At 42.7% G+C, this 17,985-nt stretch overlaps 1 protein-coding gene and 1 long non-coding RNA gene across 10 annotated transcripts in view; one reads left to right on the top strand and one right to left on the bottom strand.

The window, feature by feature from the left end:
• Positions 1–17,985, bottom strand: part of LOC310708494 — a 142,888-nt gene that overhangs the window by 4,066 nt on the left and 120,837 nt on the right. The window contains exon 6 of the long non-coding RNA XR_014527049.1: positions 10,250–10,467. This is a non-coding gene — a long non-coding RNA (uncharacterized lncRNA). The remainder of the gene's footprint in view (positions 1–10,249; positions 10,468–17,985) is intronic.
• NR5A2 (nuclear receptor subfamily 5 group A member 2) overlaps positions 1–17,985 on the top strand; it is a 116,525-nt gene that overhangs the window by 41,518 nt on the left and 57,022 nt on the right. The gene's annotated exons all lie outside the window — the stretch shown is intronic.

Below are 17,985 nucleotides of genomic sequence, written 5' to 3'. Positions count from 1 at the left end.
AAGGGAAGAATTTTCTTTAGGGATGGCATAGAAGAATTCATCTCTAAGGCTGACTCCTGATTTGCAAACCATGGGGAGCTGATGTTACATCTGTACTAAATCTGTACAGTTTTTTCAAACTACAGATGCAATCCAGTGAGACTTAATTTGGTTTGAACTGTCTTGCAACCCGTTCCTAAATATTTGTCATTGAGTATCTGCCAGAGACACTCATGTAATATCAATACAACACTGGTGTGTTATTGTCACGATTTCAGAGTCAGCACTGAGTGGCTCAGTATGATTGTTGTCACACTCAGAACTGCTCTGGGGCAACATTAAGCGGTATACTTTAGAATGGGCTAATCGGATTTCAAGTTGGAACCAAACTCAGGTTAGCTGTCACAACTTTTTATGCATTTCATTGTGGGCAAGGATTTATTGGACCAGCCAAATAGACAGGAGGGAAACCTCACCTCCCGTCTCACTTCCTGGTTCTTACCTGCCTACGGGTTGGTGGGGGTAGGGAGCAAATCTCTTGCTTTGCTCTGATTTTACAATGCTATTTTCACAGCAGTGAAATTGCAGTGTGATTCCAATCATGTCTGCTCAGGATTAAGTCCCAATGAATTCAGTAGGACTTGCTTTCAGTGGAAATTGCAACCACTTTCCACACACTCATTTTTCGCTCCAAAGAATCACAGAATGGTAGAGTTGGAAGGGACTACGAGAGTCATCTAGTCCATGCAGGGATCGTTTGGCTAGCATGGGGCTGAAGCCCTCAATCCTGAGATTAAGAGTCTCATGCTCTACTAGCTTGAGCTATCCTGAGTTCAGAGAAGGGGAGATGATTACTTCACAGCCAATCAGAGTGGGAGAAGGGAGGAGCCCTGCAGATTTTTGAAACAGCTCTGCAAAGGCAGCAGCTCACACATTTTGATTTGTAACTCGATTTCTGGAAGGGTTAGTGACTTGCATTCATTCATTCATTTAAAAAAAGCAAGCTCAGACTCTGCAATCACATCATTCATTCATTCATTCATTTAAAAGAAGCTGGGGGAGGAGTGTTACTGTTTTCCCAATGACATTTTCCTGATGTAAATATTTCCCTTCTCCATCTCACCCCACCCCAGAAGAAGGGCAGCCCTACCTTTATGCTGAATGAAGAAGTTGCTTCAGGGGGGCAAGTTGGGTGTCATGTAGACTGAGTGCAGCAAATTGTTAGTTATTTCATTTATTGGGTCTGGATTTTTTTGTCAGGAAGGGGAAGAAGCATTTGTGGGATTAGGTGCCAAAATAACTTTCCACGCCTTGGACATTATGTGCCTCAGTGGGAGAGGGGTACCCTTTGTTGCACTGCCTCAGCTGGAACAACGTATTGGTCTTGGCCCTGCCTGGAAGCCGCTATTTGCAGTATTCAGGAAAATATATGGGTACACATACAGCTTCCCTAGCAGGGATAATTTACTCTGAAATAACAACACAGGAAGAAAGAGTCAAATTCTGTTCCCAATGCTATGGTTCTAAGGGAATCAGGGGAGGGGTGGGTGGGTATGTACACAACTATTGATGGGGGGCAAGAATATGAGATCTAATCATGGATGTCTAATATCTCATCTAGTTTGACCCTCACTGTAATGTTCACAGGTGTCTCAGAATAAAGTTGAACAGTTACATTCAGGAATCGTGCTTCATCATCATTCACTGGATTGTAAAGGCAGATAATAATTTATGAAAAGGGGGAAAATTAAATATCCATACCAGACAAGCCATTAAGTCACTGCAGGAGTGAGGGCGGATTGTAATAGGCCTTGTTCTTTCATCTGCACCCAGCAGAGAAATCCTGAATGCACAAAACAGCTGGGACATGTCATGTGTACAACTTGAGCTGATGAATTGAAATAATAAATTCATTCTAATTAAGGTTTGGTTCTTTCCAATTGACTATTTCCTGTAGTTGAAAGCCACAGCTTTATACGCTATGCGTTTTCAAATCAGGATTGTAGTGTATATTACATTTTTTTATTGTACAAATATAATTGTCAGCAAATTTGTTTCTCAGTGTCTACTGCCCTGTGTTCTTTGGGAAAATGATAGCTTTAAATTATTGTAAATTAGAGCTTCTTCCTATCCATTGCAGTTATTTTCCGTTTTCAGAGTGGGGATGACATAACAAAATAATACTCTGAATTGCATTTCTACACCAATTTACTCTTTATTATATTAGTTCTCCATATTAAAGCAGTTATTGCATCATTTTTGGAAAAAATTCTGCCCTACTCTGCAAACATGTAGTTTTGAAATGGAAGGTAGAAGCAAACAAAGTTTGTTTAGGCAAACATTTTATATTTCCTTAAAAATAGGGTATGGACAAACTCTGTCCATCATAAGTGTTTTAATTATTTAGGATGAGTGCCTGAAAAATGAACAGTCCATGAAAATTATGAATATAACACTGAACACAGTTCTAGTTCACAGCTTATTTGCATAAATACCGTATTTTTCCATCTATAAGACAACCCCTATTTTGGGGGACTCAGATTTAAGAAAATGGGGGGAGCTATATCTGTGTATAAGACGCCCCCCCCCCAATTTTTGACATTATTTTTTAGGGGGGAAACCTAGTCTTATACACCGAAAAATACGGTAGTCTTTTTTAAACGCACACAAACACGCATCAAAATTTGCCCATTGCTGATCTTTGAGATTTCATGCAATCCAACTCTACTTATTTACCAGGGACATTCCTTGTTATTTTGATACCTGGCTGGAAAATCACTCTTCCAGTTTGGTTGGCATTCTGCTTTTGGGGCAGATGTTAGTCATGTATTTCCAAAATGTTGCTAGTGTGCACTGAAATGCTGTAGAATACTTTGTCATATTTCAGCCCCTCCTCCAGGGACCCAGAAGTAAAATTTCTAAATGATGGGAAGAGGTACATTTTGACACATGTTGACTCTAGTGCACATTCATGGAATCGGTGGTGAGAAGCTCATGCTCCTCCAGATGTTGTCGCACTCGTTCCTATCAGCCCCAGGTAGCACAGCCAACGCTCTGGTATTATGGGAGCTGTATTCCAACAACATCTGGAGGACCACATGTTCCCCACCCCTGATGTAAAGGCATGCCCACATGGACATAAGGTCCCAGCCCCCATATATTAAATGTTGCTGTTGTTGGTGATGAACTATTGCCCTTATTAGTTGCTTTTAACAAGAAGTAACCCAAAGTGACTTATGAAAAATAGGACATATATTAAAACCAGCGTAAAAGCTAAAAACACACTTGTATTTATATAAAAGCAGAACTAACACTTCCCACTCACCGAAGGAGGCCACAGATAATTTAAGGCCCCAAGGCTGGGTGGAAAAGAAACATTTCTGCCTTGCCTTGGCAGTGATGTTACCAAGCATGTCTCCCTGGGAGAGCATTCCATAAGTGGGGAACCACTACTGTGAAGGCCCATTCTCACATTGCTGAACTTGCATGAGTTGCAGCTGTTATTATACAAAGGCAATGTACAGCAGATGAATAAGAGCCAGTGTCTAACACAGTTGCATGTGGGTGGGTGCCTCAGGCCAGTGTGGTGTAGTGGGTAAGAGCAGTGGACTCGTAATCTGGTGAACCGGGTTTGCTTCCCTGCTCCTCCACCTACAGCTGCTGGGTGATCTTGGGCCAGTCACACTTCTCTGAAGTCTCTCAGCCCCACTCACCTCACAGAGTGTTTGTTGTGGGGGAGGAAGGGAAAGGAGAATGTTAGCTGCTTTGAGACTCCTAAAGGGGAGTGAAAGGCGGGATATCAAGTCCAAACTCTTCTTGGTGAGGCTTGGTGTAAGAATAGGAGTATGTTAACAAAGTAGACAAGATTTTCACCTGTGAGATGTTTCTAGATAAAAGATTGAAATGGGAGTGGGGGGAGTTTAAAACTATTTGTACTATTGTCCCTCTTTGTACATAAGATAAAAAAAAAAGGTTACAAAGAAGTTGCCCCCTCCCCGTTTGTTAAGTGTAAAATATTGTATGTTGAGAAACAGACTTCCTAGCTGTATTGATTGAGCTGGTGGGAGGCTTTAGAAAAGGGGAAATTTTCAGTTCTTCTCTAATATCGCTTTGTAACCCCTCAAGTTAGCCACAGAGCCCTGAGTCTCCTCTTTTGATCTCTGGCGATATTTTTCTCTGTTATGTCATAGAGGTCACCTGGCTCATGTGTGACAAACTGCCTGCATAAGTCACAGTGCCAGTGGCAGAGATTTGTAACCATGTCCCTGGTCCATTGCCTTTGAATTATTTCGCAGGCCCTCTGCTTTACATTTGCACTCTGTCGGAAGATGAACAAGGGAAGGGAGTAAAATCAAGGGCAGGGTCTCATCCTGAAGGACAAGGGGAAACAGGTGGAAGGTTAATGGCCCTGGAGCGTATCCACAAGCCTCTCAGGCTTGATATATGGGCCTCGGGCCTAAAACAGGCATTGGCTTTCAAAGATATATTATTTCATTTGAGGAGAGACATTCTGGAGATCCTGCATTTGTCTGCTGATAGATGATCCTCTGTCCACAATTGGTTATGGCGTGTGAGTTTTCCTTGGGCCTGCTCCCGTACATAAAATTTTTGCTGAGCTCTCCAACCTTTCACATGCCTTTAAGAATGGGACGCGTGCGGGTCTTCTGGCAGGCTGCAGGCTGGATTTTTGCTGCTGCTATTTTAGTCATTTCTTTTGAACCGCTAAGGCAAGTTTGGGAGGAGGGAGAGAGGGATGAAAGGCACTTCTGTTCATTCATACATAACTTGATAAGGGGCGGCCTTGCAAAAGGAAAACAGAAACAATGTTAGGAATCAATTGTGTGTGTGTGTGCGCGCGCGCGCGCAAGGGGGGAAAGGAATCTTAATAAAAGGCTTTATAGTGACCATAGCCTACATAACGATGCACATAGCAAAGTAACGTTTTGGAGTTGTTAAGAACAAGAGAACCTCCTACAGATTTGACAAATACTATCACTGTTGTATGGGATTTTATTGTTACTCTTACTTTGATATTTGGCTGTTCAGAACAGAATAAAAAAGAATCCTGATGCACAAACTGGTTAACAGAAAATGCCTCCCCCCCATTTTTTTTTAGCCCACTGACACTTAAATCCTGTATGTGTACTTTTGAAAATAAATCTCACTGGTTTCAGTGGAACTCAGTTCTTTGTTTTTATCTGTGCTTTATCTGATGCAAACCCACAGTAATTTTATTTGCCACTGTGGCAGCATTTAAATATGCCTCCCTGCAACGCCCTCTTTCATTTCCCCCCTTCTAATTCTACTCCCCAATGGACAGATATTTAACATTTCTACATTTTTGTTGGTCTAAATAAGTAAATAATAGTACGCAGTACCAGCACCTTTTTTTCTAGAAGAAAAGCTCTGGTTAGCACCATTGAGAGGAGTGGGGATCACTTAACAAGGAACTGTGATTCAAGCGCTCGTACCTGAACACAATTGAGAATACAAGTGCAAATCATTTGCACCTTGTTTTATCCATTTCTATCATCCCCTGAACAGGATTTTCCCAGGGCTACTTTTGAGACTGGGATGTAAAATGAAGCATGAACATTTGCACAGCCTCCAGGCACTGAACACACATCCTTTCAATAATTCTTACAGTAACCTCTCTTAGATGGGAAGAGGGCATATAGCTCAGTGGCAGAGCACATGCTTCACATGCAGAAAGACCCAGATTCAACTTTAAAACGTACAGTTCAAGAGATCTTAAGTCGGTAGGCCAGGAAAGACCCGTCTCTGAAACCCTCATGGCCAATATGAAATAATAGTTGGCTGGATGGACCCAATGGTGTGGTTGTATGTTTCTTGACAATGCATTCATTTCTGAGCTGGGCCAAAACCAGGAGCTTCCATTCATAAGTTACTATGGAACTATTTTTACAGGCTAGCTGGATTGCCACATCTTCATAAGACGCTCCTTTATCACACAGTGTCCTCCTTCCTGAGCCAGTATTCCATCTGCAGGAATAAAAAACTACAAGAATAGACTTGGGTCCAGCACTGGAGGAAATGTGCATATCAGAGGAATTCCACAATGAAATGCAATACCAAGGCTAACTGAGGGATCTCCTATGGTTTTCAAGAGGTGGTTGGGGGTGTTTTCAGCCTATGCAGAGTGGTGGTGCATTAGATGATCTGCTACTCTCCTTCCAACAGCATAGCCAATGTAGGCCCATTAATCCAAGGTGGGATGTTGGCATAGGGACCTTGATCATATGTTTAACAGGGCAGTTAAGTTCCTCATGTAGTAGACACTTAGTAGAAGAGGATACTCTCCTGCCCTTTCCAGTGTACTCCATGTAGACACCAAGTCACATATGCATGATATGCCCTCCTTTTTTGAGATGAAAGAATCCCCTGTATCTGATATTTGCCCATTGCATGTTGAGTGCTTGCCTCATATTTATGTACATGGTTGAAGGGACAGAGGGCAGTTTGCTTTGCTTATCTACTATTCAGAGAAGAGCACTGGTACTTTTATCTGGGTTACACTGTGCCTTTTCCTTTTGAACTTGCCATTTAAGCCATATTAGAAGTGGCAATAATTTGTGTAGATACATCCTGTAGGTCTGTGACACGCTTACACTCATCTTTTTTGTGTGTGAATCTACAGGCCAGTGCAGAATCGTTGCATTGCCCATACAACGCCATATTTCACAGCATTGTGCTAGTCCAGCAAACTGTATGTCCAGCTGCTCCTTTGCTGGGATTGAGCTGTAAATGAGCATGCTTATATCACTCCTGTGCACAGATGGGGAATTGGTGATAAAAAGGTCCCACCGAAACCCCAAATATACACATAGAAGACCATGTGAGCCTATGAATCCCAACCACTTTTACCTTAATTGTATCTCCCTCTCTTTATCATTTCCCTGCTTTTCTGTTTTTGTCAGTCGTTCTCAATTTCTGCCCACATGCTGTGCACATATTATAAATCTGTGTACACTGAGCATGTGTAGAGGAGGAAGAAGGATTGTGCACTCTTTGTGCACATCCTCAGCATAACCTCAAAAGGCACACGTAAACAGAGATTACATGGTTGTTTCTCTTCTGCCCCCCCCCACGCCAAAGGTTATAGTGCCCCCGGTGCCACTCGCCTAAAGGTCATCATGACCCAGTTGTAGGCCACAGATCCCCATGTGCAGATCAGCTTTATCTAGTGTACTGCCAGATCATGACTATTTTGCTTACTACTTTCAGGAACAAGCTGTTAACAGAGTATGTTTACTGATAAGTCTTTCAGCTGCTGAGACCTACTCCTGCTTCCCTTACTGACAGGAAACGTGTTTTGAGTGCAAAGGCCGCAGAGTGTAGTGGGTTATATAAGAACTTATTTGACTTACTTGCAGGACATGGCTGTTGACTATCTGTGACAAATAAGACCTTTCAATATTTTAAAAGCCGAAACAGGCAAATTTTGATTCTTAATAGAGTACTCTGACTGAAATAAAACTAATTCATCCTGGTCACATATTTAACAGGTCTCTGTAGGTGTCATTACTTTGTGCAGTAAGGACTCCAACACCAGGGAAGTCCCAGTTTCAGTCTAATATATAGATCAAAATGTTGGTGTTGCTTCTGGTCTGCTGTTTGTAGGTTCCTGTAGATAGCAAAGTTGATCCATCTGTTGTTAACTTAGTTATGTACATTGACTTGCAGAGAACTTGAGTTAACCAGTCAGCTGAGCTCTTGCAAAGCTTCTACTGTATTTCTTACCTTGCCAATGATATGTGGAATGTGTGTAGGAAATGTCAGGGAACACTTAGTATCTTTGATAAATGATCAGAGCAGGAGAAAACTACAAACTAGTAGATGAGATCCAGATGTCACAAGGAAGCAGATGAGCCCTTATGGTGGGAGTCTAGCACAGTGAGTTCACTGCACATACAGAGATGAATGTTAGCATAAATTGTTGGAGAATCACGATATTAGTTCGGAGGTAATTTAGCTAAAATATGTGAATTTTTGTAATCCTGAAGGCATGAACGAGGAGAGCATCTCACAGACAGCACTTCTGTGGCCCAATTTGTAAACATAATCTTCCCTCACTGTCTTTGGCAAATCCTTTTGCATCCCCTTCTCATGTTTTTGGCCTTTTGATCTTCCTTCCTTTCCCCCCTGCCTTTGCACAACTTCCTCCACTGCTGAATCTTAAAATTGTAAGCTCCTTAAGGACAGCGGCCTCTCTCTTTTGGCTTATGGTACTCTGTACAGGACTTGAATGGATGTAAAGGGCATGAATGGATGCTGTGGTGGAGCAGCTATAGTTTCAGATCTCTGAATGATTGGGGGGACTTTCCAGAGGAGGCAGTTGGTTCAGATGCATATTTTTTGGGGTGGACATTTGGAGGAAGAGATACATAAGATAAATGGATTAGTTGATGCTGGTGACATTAATAAATCATTATTTAGTGTTAATTGTTGTACTGCATATTTTAGGGTATATCTTATTTTGATGTATTCTTTACATCTTTCTTGTCTTTGCTGTAAACCACGCCCCCTGTGACTTTTGCATAGGTGGCATATAAATTATCTAAATAAGTAAAGGACCTTGCTTCTTCCCCTCCTACGAACACCTCACCTAGGCTGAGTTTTGCATTCTCTGCCAACCTAATACACAATATCCACTGAGTCTTACTGGTTTTCCAGTACTGCATAAGCACCTTTCACACACACATAGCAACTGGGCTGATTCCAGGTAATCCAAACAGCAAATTAACTGGGGCAGTTACAAAACAAGCCAACTTTTACCTATGGGTTATGAAGGTGGCTTGCTTAAACTAACCACAGTTAGTGTAAAGAAAAGGTGGCTAATCTGCCCTCAAGATGCTCTTAGCCTACAAATCCCAGCTGGGGCTGGTGGGAGCTGTACTCACATCCAAACTGAGTTTGGATGCAATGGCAGATCAAGTTTAAGTAAACCGTGCAGCCAGGAGGGAAAGGGACTAAACGTTAGGAAGAACTTTCTGACAGTAAGAGCTGTTTGACAGTGAAACAGACTCCTACGAGAGGTGGTGGACTTTGATAATCAGGCTCCCTTCCATTTCCACAATTCTGTGATTCTATGACTTTTCAAGTGTGTGGCCCGAGGCTCACTTGGGCTCATTTCAACTCATATGTCACCATGGTTTACTACAGATGTGGGGAGCTGCTTGCCATGCTTGCTGGGGCTGATGGGAATTGTAGCTGAGCAACATCTGTAGGGCCAAATGTTCCGCACCCATAGCTTAGCATGATATGTGAACTTGTGAAAATCTGAATGGGAAATAGATGCCTCTTGACTCCACTGCATACACATACCAAGGCATGAGTATGAATGGAAGATTCCAATGCCTAGCTTACACTTCATTCTTCCCATAACATCTTGTCCAGCTAGCAAATGTTGCTGAGAACAGTTGCAGCTCTTCTAAAATAAATACAATCAAATCCCCTGCAAGGAAAGCTATCTGATGCTCTTTATTATTTTTAAAACAAATAAACCAAAATGTTCGGTTGATTGACACACATCACTTCCAAAGCCAAACATGTCCCCGTTTTCCACCATCAAACACTGGATTGTAAGCAGCTTTGCCAGTTCAGCGCTGTAGCACCTAACCAGCAACACAGCAGTCTCCAGTGTGGGGAGGTGCCCTTTGTATTCCCTGGACGTATTTGTGTTTGTTTTGTTCTACACTGGTTGTTAAGAGATACTAAAGCTTGAGATAAGTTGAGGCCGAAGCTGCAATAAACTTCAAAGAGATATATTGCCACATACAATTTTACGTATCTTTTTTAGGGTCCACTCCTCTTTCTGCTACAGTCATTGGGAAAAGCACTCTTGGTCTGCTCGGTAGGAGCAGAGTGCTGCTATCATGCCTTTCCCTCTGCCTCCCCGTAGCTAATATACAGTTGTAAAAACAAACGAGTCTCCATTCCTGTGGAATTCTGCTGAGTTTAGGTTAGACAAGCAGGCTAAAGACTTGAGAGACATCTTTAGAGCCGACAACAGCAGCGGCAAGGAAATCCGAGGGCTTGTTAAACAGGAAGATTTAGCATCCGAAATTCTATAGAGAGAACCGAACAGAGGGTGTTAGAGATCGGGAATATCTGCTTTTCTACTTGTTGCTTTGATAATGGATAAAAGGCTGTCATGAAGTATAAGTTACCAGCTGGGAGTGGGTAGTATAATCTCAGTAGAAAGGCTGTTCCCTCAGTAGTATAAAAAAATCTTTTATATCATTCTTACCTATTGTGAAGAATACAAAGGAGTTGTTTATATCACAGACATCCTCCCTAATGGGGAGGGAGCCGTCATCCCATATAGGAAGCTTTACAGGTTGCTTTCAATTAATTTTTCATTGACCCTGCTCTGCTCTTTGACCAAGCGCTCATCCGAATGAAGATTCCCATAATTCCAAGGCATTAGATGAAACACGCTGCAACCTTATGATGGATTGGTGGGGCCTGATTTAAACCGAACGACAAATGGGGAGACTGTTTAAGGAAACAATGGATATATCCCCTGTGCATCTGTTTGCTTGTTTTCTTTAAGATGTTCTTTACCCACAAATAACTTCAAGGTGACTCATAACAAAACCATTAAAAATGCAATTAAATACAATGACAAACAGCAATCAAACAGGAGGTAAAAGAATCCTAAGCCAATAAAACCAGGAAAAAATGTGAGACTCCCACGCCAATCCCATTAAAGCTCATGAGAACAGGATTTTTAAAATTTATTTGGGTAGTTTTACATTTATATCCCACTTTTCCTCAAAGGAGCTCAAGGTGGTATACATAACTATCCTCCTTCCCGTTTTATTCTCACAACTTTGTGAGGTAGGTTAGGTTAAGAGACAATGACTGGCCACCCAGTGAGCTTCATAGCTGATTGGGGATTTGAACTCTGATCTCCCTAGGGCTTAATCCAACACTCTAACCACTGGCTCCATCACTGATAGATGTTGCCTGGTGTCTAAAAGACTACAGTGCTGGTACCAGGCAGACATAACAGACTGGGGAGTTAATCATTTGGGAGCCATCACGGAAAAAGCCTCCCTCCAGTAGCTACCTAACTTCCATATACAGGAACACCTGGAGAAGGTCCTCTGACTTAGCTGTCAACTTTTCCCTTTTCTTGCGAGGAATCCTATTCGAAGTAAGAGTATTTCCCTTAAAAAAAGGAAAACGTTGACAGCTATGCCTCTGAATAAGATCTTAATTGGCAGGGAGACATGGGAGAAGGTGGCCCATGAAGTACCCTAGCTGTTTAAGGTTTGAAGGTTAAAACCAGCAGTTTGAATTGGACCTGGAGGCACACTCGGAACCAGCAAATATCTTTTAATAGTGGTGTGATGTGGCTGCAATGGTAGGTCCCATTTGGTGGGCCGGCCATCATGTTCTGCATCAGCTGAAACTTCTAGGTAGTTTCCTAAGGCAGCCCCACGTATGGTAGTCTAACCTAGCAGTTACTAAAGGATGACCATCTCTGGCCAGACCATCCCTCTCCACTCAGAGTTGGTGATAGCTGCTATACCTTTCTGAAACTGCCTTCACACCCAGTGGCAATTATGGATCTGAGAGCTTTCCAAGTGGCATACGTTCTCCTTAAGTTGGAATACAACACCACTCATATTAGATTAAATGCCATTTTATTGGTTAAGTTAGGTCTCAACTATCACATATCCAGTGCAATACTGTGGTTAAGAGTGTTGAATCTAGCTGAGGAAAACCCAGATTCAAAATCTTGCTTATCTGTAACACTTTCTGCCATTTCACACTTGCTGTGATAATCATTTTTAATGAACATGTTTAATGCTGCAGCAAATCTATGTAGGAGAGACACATTACTTGCTCATCCTTAGGTGTACTCTCACAAACAGCCATTTGTGTCCAGACCATGCTGCTTAAGAAAGCAGAAAGGATCTCACATGGCTGAATGCTCTTCCCTGCAGAAGTTCCCTTCATATAGAAAACTAGGTGTCAGAGACAAGGATTTTAGCCTGACCTGCTCCCTTAGATGCTAGCTTTCTCTGTGTTGGAATCTTCTCTCCCTCAGCCTCACATGCTGTCATATGAGCCCTCAGCCTGATGTGATGATTACGGTAGAGACAGGAATACTGATCTCATCTGCTGTTTGCAATAACTAAGTCACAGTAAACATGTATTGGGGATCCATGTTGGGTTGTGGCTGATAGGAGCTATAGTATTCCTATCTAGCTTAATTGTATATTTGAGGAAGTGCATCTCCTTATCACTTTACATGCTGCTACACCAAAGACTGAGCAAAAACCCACACAATGTACCCACAACAAACACAATTGATGTGTAAAATATATATCAGCTCTTGTGAGGAGGCCTTGAATACACTGCTGTCTCTAATCTATCTCATAGAATTGTTGTATCTGTAAAATGAAATGACACAAATACACCGCCCATGTATGTGCCTTTGAATCTGGTATACAAATGTGACGAATATATAAACAGTCACATTTGCCAATTGGCCACCCACATCAAATATTAATTTAAATATTTGTAGCTTCAAGACCCATACCAGTTACTGTTGTGGTTAAGAGTAGTGTTGTGGTTTCTTTAAAAATGTGTGCCCCACATCACCAACATTGTTCTATTGTGTTATGAGCCACAATATGAGCCACAAATATCAAATGATGATTAAAAAAAAACAAACCAGTGGGATATGTCTAAAATGTTTGCATCATCAGGGGTGTTTTTCACATTCTATTCATATAGTTTTGCAAATGTCCTTTACTGGTAAATGATAGAAATGTGGAGGACATTTATGGCAGAACAATTAGAGGAGAAATTTGGCTACCACCAAAAACATCGGCCATGTGTATGCTCCCCTCAACATGAAGTTTATGAAATAAAAATATGTGACATGACACTTCACGTTTCCCTACTCCCACACCACTTTATGGGTAGCTGCTTGTGGAAGTGTGCAAACTTGGAAGCATGATGACATCACATCACATTTTTATTTACTTGTTCCTACCAGGGAAGGGGGAAAGAGAGATGCAGGGATGCTATTTTGGTGGCAGCGACACATATTTTGGCATGTTCATTTCTGTACTTAGTGAAAATACTCAGTTGGATTTGACATTTAGTGGTCAATATTTTCTGCATTTCCCTCTGGTTCGGGGAAACCTTGACAATCCCCAGTAATTGTCGACATTCACCAAATTACTGTGATACCTTCATATAGGTAGATAGATTTTTTAAAAGTAGGCATTTTGTTCACAAAACAACAATTAGGATTTTAGCTGGACTTTGATCCAGACCTTTTCTGGCAGAATTCCCAGGGAAACTTAATGAATTTCGATTCTGAAAGGGGCTGCAAAAGCTGGAGTCTTAAAACGCAAAAGCTTTGTCAAAGCCAAGCAATTACAAACTTGCATTCTTCCTCCAAAAAGGCACACTTTACGCTCTGCTTGTCATTCTATAGTGCTCATTTTAATGATATATTTAGAGCCTTGTCTTACTTTGTATTCTTAGATGTAATTACCCATATAAAAAAAAAAAAACTCCACTCATTAGTGTTCTGTTCCACTGACTTAATTATACCCTTAATTAAATCTTGACAAACTGGGGGTCACTGTTGTGTCAGTGGAATTTGTCACTGTTTGTCAGCAGGTGTCTGGCCACATCTATTTCTGATCTCCCTGCTGCTGACGTCTGTTTAAAGAGCCTTTTCCCCCCCAAACTGCACTGCAAATAGTTCACTTCATGCATCTCTTTCAAAGCATCACCAAAAATGCAAACAAATGCATTTTAGCTATCTGTTACCATTCCGCTGGTTTTATGTAAATGTATAAAGAAAAGGAACAGCAGGAGCCAGAGTTTTCAACGGCAAATGAAAAAAATTGTTGAAAAAACAATGGCTCCCGTCTCACATCAGCGTACACAGAGCAAATGTGCGGACAGGGGACTGTGATCACACCTGTTAGTCAGTGCACAGAACCTCTGCATGCTGGACTTCATGCCACACACGATTGGGAACCTTTAAGGATGATGGATCCCTATCAGAAGCAGAGGCCTTGTACGTGTACAGCTTTTAAGAATGTACGGAGAGTCCTGCTGGATCAGGCCAAAGGCCCATCCATTTCAGCATCCTGTTCTCACAGTGGCCAACTAGATTTCTATGGGAAGCCCCAATAAATGACCCAAGTGCAATAGTGGTGTCCTCATTTGTGATCCTCAGCAACTGGTATTCAGGAGGATACTGCCTCTGACATTGGAGGTAGAACATAGCCATCTTGGCTGGTAGCCCGTGATAGCCTTATCCTCCACAAAAGGACGCGAGTGGCGCTGTAGTCTAAGCCACTGAGCCTCTTGGGCTTGCCAATCCGAAGGTCGACGGTTCGAATCCCCATGACAGGGTGAGCTCCCGTTGCTCGGTCCCAGCTCCTGCCAACCTAGCAGTTTGAAAGCACACCAGTGCAAGTAGATAAATAGGTGCCGTTGTGGCGGGAAGGTAAACGGTGTTTCCGTGCGCTCTGGTTTCTGTCACGGTGTCCTGTTATGCCAGAAGTGGTTAAGTCATGCTGGCCACATGACCCAGAAAGCTGTCTGTGGACAAACGCCAGCTCTCTCAGCCTGAAAGTGAGATGAGCACCGCAACCCCATAGTCGCCTTTGACTAGACTTAACCTTCCAGGGGTCCTTTACCTATCCTCCATAAATTTATCCATGGATTTTGCTTTTGGCACCACACTATCAATCTTGCCTCTTTTCCTCTGAACAAATCATTAATATTAAGGTTATTTAAATCTGTATATTACCCTTCATCTGTAGATCTCAGGGTGGTTCACAATATAAATATACAATATAAACAGCAAAAAATGCAGAATAAAAATAAGGACAAAACCAAACCAATAATCCCCCATCCCCATCTCACAACATATTTAAAAGAGTATTGAATGCTAATCAGCCAAAAACCTGGTTGAAGGAGAACATTTTCACCTAAAGGTGTATAATGAAGGCGCTAGCTGGACCTCCCTGGGGAGAGCATTCCACAAATGGGGAGCCACCACAGAAAAGGCCCGTTCTCATGTGGAAGAGGCACACTAAGGGCTTCAGAGGATGATCTCAGGGCCAGGGTAGGTTAATATCGAGAGATGCGGCCCTTGAGGTATTGTGGTACTGAGCAGTTTAAGGCTTTATAGGTCAAAACCTTCATAGGAAGTGTTCCTATGCCCAAATGGGAGGAAATGGGGAGGGTTCCAAGGGACACAGTAGTGTGGGGGGTCAGCCTTCTGCAGTCCTCTTGATTCTCTCAATCGGGCTGGTGGAAGTTTCCTGTCTGAGGAACACAGCGATCTAGGAAGCTGCTTTCTACTGAGTCAGAGCATTGGTCCACCTTGCTCAATATCTTCTGACTGGTAGTGGCTCTGCAGGGCTTCAGAAAGGAGCCTCTCCCAGCCCTAACTAAAGATGCCATGAACTGGACCTGGGATCTTCTGCGGATGCTCTACCACGGAGCTTATGGGAAACAGGGATTCGGCTCCCTGTTTCACCTGACCCATATACAGCTCAGCAGCCCACCAGCCACCTATTGTGGTGGCATGCCAGGCCGCTTGAAATGCCAGCTCGTTTGGCATTTATCAATGGAGATTTATCAAACTCCTCAGAGGACAGAATTCCTACTGTGTTCAGCATGCTGTATCACAAGTTGTGGAGGCCTGGGCTTGCACATGCGGCGGTGCAGGGAAGGGGAGAGGCAATCTATGTGCAGGTCAGCTTCCGTGCCAGATCACCCCCTTGCTAGGTCAGGACCCTGGAGTTTTCAAGTGAGCAGGGGGAGGTAGCTGTAACTGAGCGGCATCCTAACAGCTATCACTATCCGCTTCGCATAGACATATTTGAGGGATTGTTATTCGGGTACTTTACTTATGGGGAAACTAATTCCCATGTTTAGAGATATATAGTGTTCATCTGAATAATTGATCAGCCCAGTCAGTCTTCAGTCAAGTCAGGCTTGATTAATTAGCTGATGGCTTTCCAGTACATTCCTTGCAAGACACTTGCCGTCAGCTGACAATGGAGTCTTCGTTTAATAAAATATGATTATAGAAATGTAATGTAAAAAAAAAAGAGCTCCAGCGTAGAGAAAGGCCATCTCTGTCTACAGTCTCTGGAGGCTCAGGGCTTGATCCAAAGAACTACGTGACTAGTTCTGCAATATCAGGGTTACTCACTTTCATTTTCCATGACTACACCCAGAAAATCTAGTTGGCAATTCAGTATTGTCCTAGGGCTTCTCTCTTTTCATTCTGGCAGCAGGTTTCTTTTGCTGCAATGGAAGACAGGTTGCTCTGAATTTTTATCGAGCGGCATGGGGAATTGCTTCCAGAACGAGAGTCCTCAGTATCCCCACAACGCCCCAGATGTTTTCCATGGAGCCATTTGGATTCAACTCTAGTTATTAATTCTGGTTAGGCTGTGAAGGTCGAAAGAGTCCTCCCAAGCCCACCTCGAATTAACTAAAAATGATCCCGCTTCCACTGTTGTGGGCCAAAACTTGTGGAACTGCCTCCTGACTGAGATTAGAGAGGCACCCTCCTTGCTGCATGATAAGACTTTCTTATTCCAGCAGGCGTGTTAAATCTGAGCCTTGTAAAAATGTCCCTCTCCCGTCCCCACCTGCCTTTTCAGCTCACAAAGCTCTTACCATCACCAGATCCTCACTCTTCTTTGCCTCCCTGAGGCGATGATCAGCGGACACAGCTGGCCTGTGACATTTTGCCACCTGAAGCAAGGCATCACACACCACCCCCTGCCAAGGTTCATAGGACCCAAAGCCAGCCAAGCTATTTTGGTACCTGAGGCAGAGAGCGCCACAAGCACCTCCCCACTACCACCTCACCTTAGAAATTAGTAACAATTGGCTGCCCTTGCACGACAGCTAATGCCAGCCACTGAAGTCAACTGATTTGCTCTGGCTAATGATAGTATTGTGCTGCAGTACAGGGTCTGGGGACCCCAGGGCATGCGGTTCTCCCAGATTTCAGTTGAAACCTCTCTGCAGACAAGTAAGGATTCTTTATAAGTTCACTTACCAAAAGACTAAGTGCTCAGAATGGTCAAAATGCCAGTAGTTATTCCTCCATAATATACAAAGTTAATATAATGCTATTTGGCTGTCAGTTTAAATAACTATAATTTGCACAAGGATAAATACATTTTGAAAAGTCAGAATGATTATATCAAATCACTCAGGTATTTTTTTTTCTTCATGAAGGCCTGTTGTATTCAGGGTAAACTTCAGGTTTTGTGGGAGGGGGAAGTTGCTCTCAGGTGAGCCTCCTATTTTGTTGGGTCCTGGTAGCAGCTCGTGACAGCAGCAGTATCACTGTGGGGCATTGTGGGAAATTAAAATGGCAGCTCCCCACTGCTTAATGCTTTTTAAAAGGTGTACTAATAGGGCTCTGTTGGGACTCCAGCAGTTGCTCAAGGATGCCACATACTGGTTATTTTACACACAAAAGGAAGTTTCATCTCAATTGTTGCATTCAGACAATCCTCCAAACCATGGGGAAAAGGATCATGAATGAGCAAGGTGCTTGCCTCTCATTCTATCTCCTCCCTTCCTCACACATGCATGACTTAATTCATTACATTTTGTTTCAACCAAACCCCCATTTGCTGTGACATGCGAACTGGCAAACTATGATCTGAGCATCCTTCCTAATCAGGACTGCAAACTGGGATCAAACCAGTTCAATTGTGCCTCAGCTGGCAGTTCATTAGGTGTCCCTTGGCAAGCCATTACTTGATCAACCCCAGTTCTCCCAGTACTGCAGCAGGTCGGTAATAACACTAACATATCATATGAGTTGTTCAGAGGAACGTTGAGATACTACACTGGAACTGAACGCTCAAAAGTGCTATATAAATACTAAATACTGTAATTCTAATGAAAGTCTGCTATTCAACTCAGTCTGCATCAGCAAAAGATATAGTGGAA

This window comes from Podarcis liolepis (genome assembly GCF_965112155.1).
Source record: "Podarcis liolepis genome assembly, chromosome: 6".
Taxonomy (NCBI): domain Eukaryota; kingdom Metazoa; phylum Chordata; class Lepidosauria; order Squamata; family Lacertidae; genus Podarcis; species Podarcis liolepis.
This window is presented reverse-complemented; position numbering and strand designations above follow the sequence as displayed.